Below are 13727 nucleotides of genomic sequence, written 5' to 3'. Positions count from 1 at the left end.
CTCGGATGGTATTGTCACCAATAGTCCTCTACATAGTCCAACTGTGCCGGGACGTAGAATGGGTACAACCGGTCTTTCCCTTAACATAACATATCATACAGTCCAACTGTGCCAGGGACGTAGAATGGGTACAACCTGGACTTCCTCTTACATCGTGCCAGGGACGTAGAATGGGTACAACCTAGACTTCCATACCATATCATGCCATAACATCATCATATCATATGAGGACTAAAGGATCATCCAATGACCAATCCACATCAACATCATAAATGCAATGCAACATATTCGTGAATACTAATGCAAGCAACCTACTATATCTCATGGCATTCATGATGCATGGATCATGCTCAAAATTCATATTTCATTCATTCATTTTAAAACTTAAGGTTTATTCCACTCACCTCTGGCTAGCTCTGATAAACTCTGTAGCAGCTGGCTCACTGCTGGGGTCCTCGGTTCCTCGGGTCCGAACCTACACAGGTGGACTCCAATGAGGGACCAAACATACATAAACATAGCTCTAATATACTCCCCAAAAACCCCCTAAAACATCATGAAATCATCACATAAAAACATGCAAGAAATGGCTGGACAGGGCACTTTCGGCGGCACCTTCGGCGGCCGAAAGTCCTAGACAGAGGCGAAACTCATGCATGTTCGGCGGCACCTTCGGCGGCCGAAAGTCCTAGACAAAGACGAAAGTCTCTTTTCGGGGGCAACTTCGGCAGCCGAAAGGCCTGCCTCCCCAGCCATGTTCGGCGGTCGAAAGTGCCTTCGGCTGCCGAACCTGGTTTCTGCCAAAGGGCAGAAACTTGGCTCCTTTATGCACATTTGCCTCCTAACTCTCAAATCATGCATAAACTTGTTCTAAAACATGCATACACACCATACATCACACCTAGGGGTCTCAAACTATCATATACCCCAACTACAACACTTCAAACACACAAAAATCAACATACATTGTTCAAATCATCCTCAAAACCCATAAACTCAACTTAAAGCCTAACATGCATTTCTACCCCATAAAACAACTTAATGCTTGTTTAAAACACATAACAAGGGTGGATCCGAGCTTACCTCTTGAAGAAACGAGAGGAAAGGCGACCCTAGCTTGGAGATGGAGAGATTGAGCTCTTTGAACCTCCAAGTACCCAAAACTTGCTCTTTACTCACAAATCTTCAAAACAGAAGTTAAAACCCGTGAAAATCATGGAAGATCTAAGGAAAACACTCAAGATCGAGGGAGGGGTGGCGGAGACTCACCTTGGCCGACGACGGGGAAGAAAAAGCTCGCCCGTGCGGACCTAAGGGACCCTTTTATAGGTGGCTGGCCAGGCCACGTTCGGGGGCCGAAAGTGCCTCCGCATGCATGCCATGTTCGGCGGCCGAACTTGACTTTCGGCGGCCGAACCTGAACTTCCCTCGCTCATGCTTTCGGGGGCCTAACGTGCCTCCAAAATGCATTCATGTTTGGCGGCCGAACTTGACTTTCGGCGGCCGAACCTGGGTTTTCCTCCAAAGACTTTTCATGCAAAAACTCATTAAATTTTCATACTTAAAACCATGAAATACTTTAAAACATTTTATGAAAACATGTTTCTACCCTACTAGAGGCTTCCGACATCCGAGATTCCACCGGAAGGTAGGAATTCCGATACCGGAGTCTAGCCGGGTATTACATTCTCCCCCCCTTAAGAACATTCATCCCTGAATGTACCTCAACTAGCACACATAGCATGGCAAAACAACATAACATACATACCAAGCACGTAAACACATAGAGATCTAACCTTAAAAGAGATGAGGGTACTGCTGGAGCATAGACTCCCGTGTCTCCCAAGTGCATTCTTCCAAGTTGTGGTGGTTCCACAGGACTTTCACCATCGGGATTTCCTTGTTTCTTAACTTTCTGATCTGGGTGTCTATGATCCGTACTGGCTGCTCAACATAGGTGAGATCCTCTTGGATCTCTACATCAGGCTCACTAAGAACCTTGCCCGGATCTGACACAAATTTCCTCAACATAGAAACATGGAAAACCGGATGGATTCTTGCCATTGAAGCAGGTAAATCCAGCTTGTACGACACATTCCCAATCTTTTGCAAGATTTCAAAGGGTCCGATGTATCGTGGGGCTAGTTTACCTTTCTTCCCGAAGCGAACCACTCCCTTCATTGGAGACACCTTGAGCAATACCAGATCCCCCTCCTGAAACTCTAACTGTCTCCTGCGGACGTCTGCATAACTCTTCTGTCTGCTGGCAGCAGTCTTGATTCTCTCTCTGATTATGGGTACCATGCTGGTGATCTCTACTAACTCAGGTCCTGCTAAGGCCTTTTCTCCTACTTCCTCCCAGCAAACAGGTGACCTGCACTTCCTCCCATATAAAGCTTCATAGGGGGCCATCCCGATGCTAGCATGATGGCTGTTATTGTAGGCAAACTCCACCAAAGGTAGATGCTGCCTCCAAGAACCGCCAAAATCCAGCACACACATTCTAAGCATATCCTCGATAGTCTGGATGGTCCTTTCTGACTGTCCATCAGTCTGGGGTTGGAAGGCAGTACTGAAATTCAACCTGGTACCCATGGCGTTCTGCAGACTCCGCCAAAACCTGGAGGTGAACTGGGGCTCTCTATCTGACACTATCGAAACAGGAACCCCATGCAGCCTAACGATCTCATCCACATATACCTGCGCCAACTTGTCCACAGAATAGCCACTCCTGACAGGAATGAAGTGAGCAGATTTGGTGAGTCTGTCCACAATCACCCATATGGAGTCCACTCTGTTGGACGCCGCCGGTAACCCCACTACGAAGTCCATAGCTATATTCTCCCATTTCCACTCTGGAATAGGTAGCGGGTTAAGCATTCCAGCCGGCTTCTGATGTTCCAGCTTCACCCTCTGACACACTTCGCAGGCTGACACGAACTGTGCTACTTCTTTCTTCATAGCTGGCCACCAATAAACCTTCTTTAGATTTTGATACATCTTGGTGGCTCCGGGGTGAATGCTGTATCTTGCACTATGAGCTTCTCTCATAATGTCTCCTTTTAGCCCAATGTCATCTGGTACACATAGTCTGCTCCCATAGCGGAGGATCCCCTTACTGTCAAATCTGAACTCGCTGTCCTTGCCTGACTGAACAGTCCTGGCAATCTTCACTAACTCTGGGTCCTCATGCTGTTTCTGAGCCACCTGCTCCAGAAACACGGGTGCCACTCTCATCTGGGCCACCAAGGCACCTGTACCAGACAACTCCATCTGTAGACCTTCCTCAATAAGCTTGTAAAACTCCTTCACCACTGGCCTCCTCTCTGTCGATATATGGGACAAACTGCCTAGTGACTTCCGGCTTAGGGCGTCTGCCACGACATTCGCCTTACCCGGATGATACTGAATCTTGCAATCGTGGTCGCTCAGCAGTTCCACCCATCTCCTCTGTCTCAAATTTAAATCTCTTTGACTCAGGATGTACTGCAGGCTCTTATGATCTGTGAAGATCTCACATTTTACCCCATAGAGGTAATGCCTCCACATCTTGAGTGCAAAGATTACTGCTGCCATCTCTAGGTCGTGTGTGGGGTAATTCAACTCATGCTTCTTCAGCTGCCTAGAAGCATAAGCAATCACCCTCTCATTCTGCATCAGTACACAACCCAGTCCCACACGGGACGCATCACAAAAGACTGTAAAGTCCTCCTCACTAGATGGCAGAGCTAAAACTAGTGCTGAAGTCAACCTCTTCTTAAGCTCTTCGAAACTCTCTTCGCACTGGTCGGTCCACAGAAACTTCTGATTCTTTCTGGTCAACCTGGTCAGAGGAGCTGCTATCTTCGAGAAGTCCTGAACGAACCTCCTGTAGTAACCTGCCAAACCCAAGAAACTTCTAATCTCTGTCACTGAAGTGGGTCTAGGCTAGTTAGCCACAGTTTCTGTCTTCTTGGGGTCCACTTCAATCCCATTCTCTGACACTACATGCCCCAAGAACGAAATGCTCCTCAGCCAGAACTCACATTTAGAGAACTTGGCATACAAGCCATGTTCCCTCAAGGTCTGTAGAACCAACCGCAGATGATGGGCATGCTCCTCTGCATTCCTGGAATACACCAAGATACCATCTATGAAGACAATAACGAAGTGATCCAGGTATTGGCTAAATACTCTGTTCATGAGATCCATGAATGCTGCAGGGGCGTTGGTTAACCCGAACGGCATCACAAGGAACTCAAAATGCCCATATCTAGTCCTGAAAGCTGTCTTCGGCACATCCTCCTCTCTTATCCTTAGCTGATGGTACCCCGATCTCAGATCTATTTTGGAGAAACAACCCGCTCCTGCTAGCTGGTCGAATAGATCATCGATCCTTGGCAGAGGGTACCTATTCTTGGTAGTGACTTTGTTCAACTGCCTGTAGTCGATACAAAGCCTAAGGGATCCATCCTTCTTTCTGACAAACAAGACTGGTGCACCCCAGGGTGAGGTGCTCTGTCGAATGAAACGCTTCTCTACCAGCTCTTGCAACTGCTCTTTCAACTCCTTCAACTCGGCTGGAGCCATCCTGTAGGGAGGGATAGAGATCGGTCTAGTTCCAGGCACCAACTCTATCTCGAACTTTATCTCCCTAGCAGGTGGTAAACCCGGAAGCTCATCCGGAAAAACATCCTGAAACTCTCTGACAACTGGCACCGAGGCCGGCTCCCTGACCTGACTGTCTAGCTCTCTCACATGAGCTAAGTACCCCTGACATCCCTTCCTAAGCAACCTACGAGCCTGAAGAACTGATATCAGACCTCTAGGTGTACCCCTTTTGTCTCCTCTGAAGACGACCTCTGACCCGTTCTGATCTCTGAACCTGACTACCTTGTCCCTGCAGTCCAAGGTAGCACCATGGGTAGATAGCCAATCCATCCCTAGAATGACGTCAAAGTCTGTCAAATCTAGAACCACAAGGTCGGCGGAGAGGCATCTTCCCTCAATAAAAACTGGACTGTACTGGCAGACTGACACTGCCACTGACGGGTCACACTTGGGTCCACTGACCCATAGGGGACACTCTAACCCAGAGACTATCAGACCCAACCTCTCAACGGCTCTCGGAGCAATAAATGAATGAGATGCACCCGGGTCCATTAATGCATACACATCAGAACACCCAATGACGAGATTACCTGACACCACGGTGTTGGATGTGTTAGCCTCCTGCTGAGTCATGGTGAAGATCCTGGCTGGAGCTGATGGACCTTCACCTCGGGAACCAGAAGAAGAGGCTGCCCCTCTCCCTCTACCTCTGCCACTGCCCTGTAATACCCGGCTAGATTCCGGGAGTTTTGACTCTGGCAGTGCCGTGTCTCTCTTTTAGGAGAGAGGTTTTTTTTTTTAAGTTTTGCTTGCTTGTCGCTTGCATGTTATGTATGTTGATGCTATGTTTTCAGATGCCTGTTTGTTTGTGGAACATTCGGGGATGAATGTTCTTGAAGGGGGGAAGAATGTAATACCCGGCTAGATTCCGGCATCAGAATCTCTACCTTCCGGCGGAATCTCCGTTGGAATCTAGAGTTCTGAATATGCCAGAGGTTTCTAGAGGGGTAAAATGTGTTTTCTAAAATGTTTTCACATGATTTCATGGTTTTAAATGAAAATGAATTGAGTTTTGAAGAGAAAAGACCAAGGAGGCAATTGCCAGGTTCGGCCGCCGAAAGTGAAGTTCGGCCGCCGAACATGGAAAGGCTTCGGGAGCGCCTTTGGCCTCCGAAAGTCTTGTTTGATCGAGCCAAGGTTCGGCCGCCGAAAGTCAAGTTCGGCCGCCGAACCTGCATGAGTTTAGGGGGCACGTTAGGCCGCCGAAGGAGGTTTTGACGGCCACCTATAAGAGGCCCTCAGACCGAAAATGGGAGAGTTATCTCCCCATTCTCGTGCTCAGGTGTGTTTATGCCTTCCTTTGGTCATTTTCATGCTTCTTCTTCAATCCTTCACGTTTTTATGAGTTTATGTTGGTTTTGAAGAGCTTTAAAGCTTAAAAAGGAGTTTTGGGAGTTTTGGAGGCTTTTGGAGCTTGGATTCTCCACATCTCCAAGGTTCGGGTCACACCAACCCTCGATCTCCAAGAGGTTAGTGTAGATCCTTACTTCCCTAGTGTTTTTATGAAGTTTTATGAAGGTTTTAATGGTAGAAATGGGTAGAAATGCATGTTTAAGGTTTATGTGGGTTTTATACCCAATGTATGTTATGTGATGTTTGTGTTGAGGAGTTTATGTTAGTTTATGCTCCTTTATGCTTGTGGGAGTGAGTATGCATGATTGGGAGAGAGTATGTGAGGATTTGGGTATATTTGAGTTTGGTTTTTGGCTTGGCAGAATCGGACCTGTCGTCCAGAGGGGACCAGGTTCGGCCGCCGAAAGGAGTTTCGGCCGCCGAACCTGCATGGGAGGCAGCCTTTCGGCTGCCGAACGTGCCCCCGAAGGAGGGACTTTCGTTTCTGTCCAGGGGTTTCGGCCGCCGAACCTGCCGCCAAACTTACCCGAGTTTCGTCTCTGGAAGGGACTTTCGGCCGCCGAAGGTGCCGCCGAAAGTGCCCTGCCCAGCCGTTTCTTGGGTGTTTTCTATGCATGTTTTAGTGATGTTTAGAGGGGTTTTTGGGGGTATGTTTATGAGTTATTTAGAGTATGTTTGGCACCTCATTCGAGTCCACCTGTGTAGGATCGGACCCGAGAGACCGAGGAGGCCAGTAGTGCTAGCTGTTGCCGAGTCAGTTAGCGTCGGCCAGAGGTGAGTAGAACTAAACTAAATCTTTTATTTTAAGAAATCAAATGTCTGATGCATCTTTTATTTTAAAGAATTCAAATGCCTAAAGCATATGCATGCATCATGTTTATATGTAATAGGATGATTGCACTAGTTTCACGAATGTGACGCATTGCATAAATTGTTGATTATATGATGAGATGGGTGGACCAAGGCGACCTCAATAGCCCGTAAGTCTGTCAATGAGTCTTTGTCAGTCGGGCGAGTACATGTAGGAAAGCCCTATGAGAGCTCCTTCGGGGCCAAGTTTTGACAGAGGGAATGTTGGGGTCATGTCTAACCCTGAGGGGAAGGACGTTTCGAGAACCCTCTAAAATCACCCGCAAGAGGAAGAGATTGCTAGCGTGAACTCAAGCGGGGAAGAAATGTTTGATGTGTATTCGTTGTGATATGACGCATTTCATGAAAGCATGAAATAAAAGAAAGAATGAAAAAAAAAATAAAAAAAAAATGAAATAAAATAAAATAAATAATGAATAATAAAATGAAATCATAATAAAATGAACTGTTTTCTCTGTTTCTACTCACTGGGCTCTTGTAGCTCACCCCATTCCCTTAACCCCAGTTTTGCAGGGCCAGAGTAAGTAAGCCAGAGTAAGTCAGATAGAGCCATGGGAAAGAAGAGGTTCAAGCATGGGTTGCCATGTTTGGTTGTAATAGCTTAGCTATGTTTTGTTTATGTTTGAGTAAGGCTTGATGTGTATGTCTATGGTTATAGTGGATGTTATGTAAGGAAGTTGTTAAAGAGATGATATGTTATGTAATGCTATGTATGTTTTGTATGCTTGTTTAGCCTAGTAGTGGACATGATGATAATGATGATATATGGACATGATAGATGGACTTGATGTATGGTCCTTATGTATATAAAGAATATGATGAATGGAAAGAGTAATGAGTATGTTATAGGAGATAGAGCCAAGCTAAGAAAAGTATGTGAGATGTATAGTATAGAGTTGTGCTTTGCCTAGTGTTGGTAAATCCCTTGGTTTTGCATGATCAATATGAAAGTTTTAAGAAATGTTTTAAGAATGTTTTCAAGTTATATGAAATGTTTTAATGGTTTGAAGTATGTATGGCCGTGAGGGAAGAAAGGGTCTCAATCCCTTGACCCAAAGCGGATATGTTTTTACAGCTAGCTTGACGACTCATCTAGTATGAAGTTCTATGTTTCTATACATAGGTCAAGCTGAAATAAAGAAAAAAGTTTAAAGGTTTTCTGAAAATGCTGATTATGTATGGGATTATACCTAGAGTTCAGGATGTCTAGAGGCTTACTACGGGTCCCGGTGGCCTTAAGCCGATCTGGATCCTAGTGCCGAGCAGTTTGGGGCCGTTACAAGAGGTGTACCGGTTTCCGGGCTGTTACAGTTGGTATCAAAGCTTTGGGCCTCATAAGTACGGTGTGTTGAGCAAAGATGCTCAAGGATTAGAGATATCCCACATCGGAAAGAGGTTGGTTTAGACGTCATAGAAGGGCAAGCACAATAAGAAAGATTCAGAGTAAGATCATGTCCACTAGGATAGGATGTTGAGTCCTGTCTTGATTGATGATGTGGAATGCCATGATTTTATGCATGTGCATTAATGATATGTTATGTATGTATGTATGCTATGTATATTGCAGGTTCATGTGTTTTCATATGAACCGTATGATGCTAATGATGCATGTATGCTTGTGTGTTGTTCTTTAGAGGAGCCAGAATGCGAGGTGCTCGTCGATCTGTGGAATCGACTGGAGTTCCATCTGAGAGGGAAGGTTTGGACACCTTTCCCCCTGCTCTGCCAAGAGCGCAGTCGTGGGGAGTCAGCAGATGGGAAACATCAAGGGACCCTGGAAGGTCTTTTGATGCACGCAGAGAAGGAATGGCTCCAAGAAGGATGTCAGCTAGTATGAGGGAAGTGGAGTTGGAGGTTCAAAGAAGAGATATCAGTTTGGGAATCAGAGTGCCAGAGGAAGGCATGGGAGATTCTCAGGAGCGTGCTCAGACTCAGGATTCCAGGATCTCAAGTTCAGGGGGGATTGATCCCTCCACTTTGAGTACAGCCTCCATGAAAAGTAAGAAGTGGGGCAGAGGCCTCAGAAGGTCAAAGAAGAAGTTTTGGCAGAATTTGAAGGCTAGTTTGGGTTTTGGTGGTTCGAGCTCTGGCTCAGGCAGTTCAAGGTGCTTGAGGTGCGGAAGGCCGCACAAGGGAGTCTGTCTGATTGGGACTAATCTATGTTTCAGGTGCGGACAGGAGGGACACATAGCACGTGAGTGTCCCACTGCGCCCAGGTTGGCTCCGTCCCAGCAAGCAGCTCCAGGTAGAACAACTCAGCCAGTAGCTCCAACCATGTTTCAGGTTAGTGGTCGAGGCAGAGGAAGAGGGTCAGCCTTTTCTTCTGAAGGTTCCCGTGGAGAAGGTCCGTCAGCTCCAGCTCGGATCTTCACCCAAGCTCAGCAGGAGGCAGGCACATCAAACATGGTGGTGTCAGGTACGCTCACTTTTGAATGTTCTGATGTGTATGTTTTTGTGAACCCTAGTGTTTTTCTCTTTCTTTAGTTGCTCTAGGAGCCGTCGAGAGGTTGAGTTGATAGCTTCTGGGCTAGAGTGTTCTCTTTGGGTCAGTGGACTCACGTGTGATTCATCTGTGGCAGAGTCAGTCTGCCGGTTCAGTTCTGTGTCAGTTGAGGGTAGATGCCTTCCACCCGACTTTGAGGTCCTAGACTTGATTGTCTGGACGTCAGTTTAGGGTTGGACTGGGTTTTTCTACTCGTGGTGCTATCTTGGTCTGCAGAGACGAGGTAGTCAAGTTCAGAGGACAGGATGGGTCAGAGGTAGTTTGTTGAGGGAACACAGTAGGGATGCCTAGAGGTTTGATGTCAGCCGGTCAGGTTCGTAGGGTGCGTAGGAGGGGTTGTCAGAGGATTCTAGCTCTTGCTTGAGAGTTCTTAGATGTATTCCCAGGCGAGTTGTCAGATTTACCATCTGTTAGGGAATGGAGTTGAGTATAGGAGTGGTGTCTGGACGCAGAACCATTTCTTTCCCTCCCTATAGGATGGCGCCTGCGTAGAGAGAGGTAGTAGTCAGAGTAGAGGTGAGGCTTGGTAGATAAGGGTTTTATCCGACCTAGTACCTCACTCTGGAGTGTTCCAGTGTGGTTGTGGGAAAAGAAGGATGGATCCCTGAGACTTTGTAACGACTGTAAGCAGTTAAACAAGGTCACTACCAAGAGCAGGTATTCCCATGCAGGATGGATGATCTATTGGGACAGCTGTCAGAGGCTGTTTGTTTTCCAAGATAGGTCTGAAATTTGGGTACTACCTGTGAGAGTTAGAGTTAGTTTGGGTTAGCAGTGAGAAGAAGCCAGTTAGTAAAGATGAGAAGAGAAGAGAAGAGTAAGGATCAGAGTTGTAACAGCCCGGAAACCGGTACCCTCGTTTAAAAGCTGTTATAAATCATTAAAACAAACTTAAAGTCTTCCCTTACCGCTTGAACACAGAAGAGGAACAACCTGAACACTGAACTCAGCCACTCCTCTTCAAATATTACCACAACCTCACGTTTCTCTCTGTTTCTCCACAACGTTCACTCCTTTGCACAAGACCAAACCCTCTGCATGAGCTGTTTAAAGCTTGCAGATGAGTCAAGGGAGACGTGGCATAACCTCTGGGAAGATTTGGAGGTAACATCTGTCCCAAAACAATGACTAAGGAGTGCCCACACATTGGCTGGCCAACTCAGCTTCGGCTGCCGAATCGCATGCAAAACCATGCAACGTTCGGGGGCCGAACATAAACTTCGGGGGCCGAACATTGGGCACTTTCGGCGGCCGAACTTCACATTCGGGGGCCGAACATGACAGAAACTCCTTAGGCCACTTCTCCTCAACACTTAACTCTTTTCTGAATCACACCTTATACACACTTAAAAACCTTTTAGAAAACCTTCACTCTTACCCTTCTAGAACCTCTGACATTCTGGAATTCCACCGGATGGTAAGAATTCTGATGCCTGAACTAGCCGGGTATTACAATCTTCCCCCCTTACAAAACATTCGTCCTCGAATGTTAAAACAAACAGATAAGCAAGTAAAGCCTATCACTTCTCTCGAAGGAGAGAATCTATACCTCTATGCTCCTAAGCTGAGTTCATACTCATAACCTTTTTCTAAACTCCACAGCTTTCGCTGCGCTATTCTGATCCTTACTCTTCTCTTCGCCTTTCCTCTTCTTTATCAAACTAACTTGATTTCTCACTCTCAACAGGTACTACTCAAATCTGTACTCTGATCATACCAATCTGTAACTCCAATCCGTAATCACACTGGAATCACAACCAGTTCCTACTGACTGTTCTACTAGATCATCAATCCCATCTAAGAACACCTGTAACTACGTAGTAGTGATCTTGTTAACTGTAAACAGTTATAACAAAATCTCAAGAGTCTATCCTTCGTTTTCCACAATAACACTGGAGCATTCCAGGGTGAGGTACTAAGTCGGATAAAATCTTTATCTACTAAGCTTCTACTCTACTCTTTTCACTCTCTTTCTTTCTCTATCTCTTTCTCTCTGCAGGTGCCATCCTGTAGGGTAGAAGGAAAGAAATGGTTCCGCGTCCAGATACCACTCCTATTCCAAACTCTGACTCCCTGACAGACGGTAAACCTGACAGCCTACCTGGGAAACATCTAGTACTCACTAGAAAAGGGCACTGAGGCTGATTCCCTGTCCTGACCAACTTGCTCACAAGAGCTAAGAGAACCCGCTGACAACCTTTCCTGTATAACGATGAGCCTGTAGGACTGATCCAAACTTCTAGGCATCTATACTCTGTCCCCCTAAAGGACTGCCTGACCCATCCAATTTCCCTACCGTGTCTCTATGGACACAGGGAGTACCATGAGTAATGCATCAATCCGCCCTAGAAGGACATCATACAGTCACCTCTAGAACCATAAGGTCAGCTGGATTGCATCTACTCACCACAAACTCTGAACTGAACTGACTGACTCTACCTCAGATGGATCACACTTAGGTCCATTGACCCAAGAAACACACTCTAAGCCCAGAAGTCACCAAACCCATGCTATCATCAGCTCACTAAGCAACAAGAAAAGCGAAGACACTGGGGTTCAAAACAACTAGCATACACATCTCACTACTTTCATGTGAACGCACCTGACGTCACTGTGTGTGATGTAACCGCCTCTTACTGAGTCAGGGTGAAGATCCAAGCTAAAGCAAATGGAACTTCTCTCAGGAATCCACTGAAGAAAAGACTAACCTTTTCCTCTGCCTCACCTACCACCTATTCCCAGACTATCTCGAAACTTTTTTCTGATCTATCCCACTTTTCTTTCTGCTTTTATCTTCCTTACCTTGACTTCTTTCTCACTATGCCTGGGATTAGAGAAACCTGAAACATAGCATCTTATACCAACTCTCTCTCTTTAACTCTTTTCTGATACGCTAGTTCTTAACTCTTAGCTATTAACTTTTCTCTACCTCTCCATCTCTTTACCTTTTACTCTGAACATGTAATTCTATTCCATTCTATGACTTTCAATCCTATTAGGATCCACAAAAAAAACAAACATAGACATCAAAACTCACAAGCATACCTGGCACCACTGGACCTGAGGGTGCTATTCCCTGCTGTATAGCTCTATCAGAAAATGTTCGCTGGGACTGAATCAACTGGGGCGCAAAAGGACACTCACGCATCATATGTCCCTCCTGTCCACACCTATAACATCCTGGCGTGCCAACAAGACAAACTCCCTTATGCGACCTTCCACACCTCAAACATTTTGGTTTCGACCTCGGACCCACATCACTATCCAACCTAGGATTTATCCTATTCCAGAACTCCTTTTTCTTTGACCCTTTAAGGCCCCTAACCTTTTTCTTTGTCGTTTTCCCCCACTTTGCTCCTTTCCAGGTAGCTGTACTCCAGGTGGAGGATTCATTCTCTCCGATCCTAGAATCCTTGGTCTGAGTATCCTCTAAAGTCTCTTCATCTATATTCCCCTGTACACCTACATCCCTTCTTTGCACATCCACTTCTAGCTCTCTCCTGTTTTCTGATTCTAGATTCATTCCTCTATTATCATCAAAGGACCCTTCAGACGGATCTGAATCACTCTGCGGACTAATTCCACTCATCTTAGCTCTGAAAACACAAAACACAAATAAGCAAACATTAGCACACATTAGTTCATATGAAAGACACATGAACATAGAACATATACATGCATAGCATCCAGCATGGCATTTCACATCAGCATGCAAAACAAACTGCCTATCTTAGTGGACATGATTTAACTTATTGTGCTTTGCCTTTCTATAACTGAAGCAACCTCTTTCCGATGTGGGATTTCTCATCCTTGAACAAACTGCTCAACACACCGTACTTATGAGGCCCTATGCTCTGATACCAACTGTAACAGCCCGGAAACCGGTACCCTCGTTTAAAAGCTGTTATAAATCATTAAAACAAACTTAAAGTCTTCCCTTACCGCTTGAACACAGAAGAGGAACAACCTGAACACTGAACTCAGCCACTCCTCTTCAAATATTACCACAACCTCACGTTTCTCTCTGTTTCTCCACAACGTTCACTCCTTTGCACAAGACCAAACCCTCTGCATGAGCTGTTTAAAGCTTGCAGATGAGTCAAGGGAGACGTGGCATAACCTCTGGGAAGATTTGGAGGTAACATCTGTCCCAAAACAATGACTAAGGAGTGCCCACACATTGGCTGGCCAACTCAGCTTCGGCTGCCGAATCGCATGCAAAACCATGCAACGTTCGGGGGCCGAACATAAACTTCGGGGGCCGAACATTGGGCACTTTCGGCGGCCGAACTTCACATTCGGGGGCCGAACATGACAGAAACTCCTTAGGCCACTTCTCCTCAACACTTAA

This window comes from Manihot esculenta, chromosome 7 (genome assembly GCF_001659605.2).
Source record: "Manihot esculenta cultivar AM560-2 chromosome 7, M.esculenta_v8, whole genome shotgun sequence".
Taxonomy (NCBI): domain Eukaryota; kingdom Viridiplantae; phylum Streptophyta; class Magnoliopsida; order Malpighiales; family Euphorbiaceae; genus Manihot; species Manihot esculenta.
The sequence above is the reverse complement of the archived record's forward strand: the minus strand, read 5'-3'. Positions refer to the sequence as shown.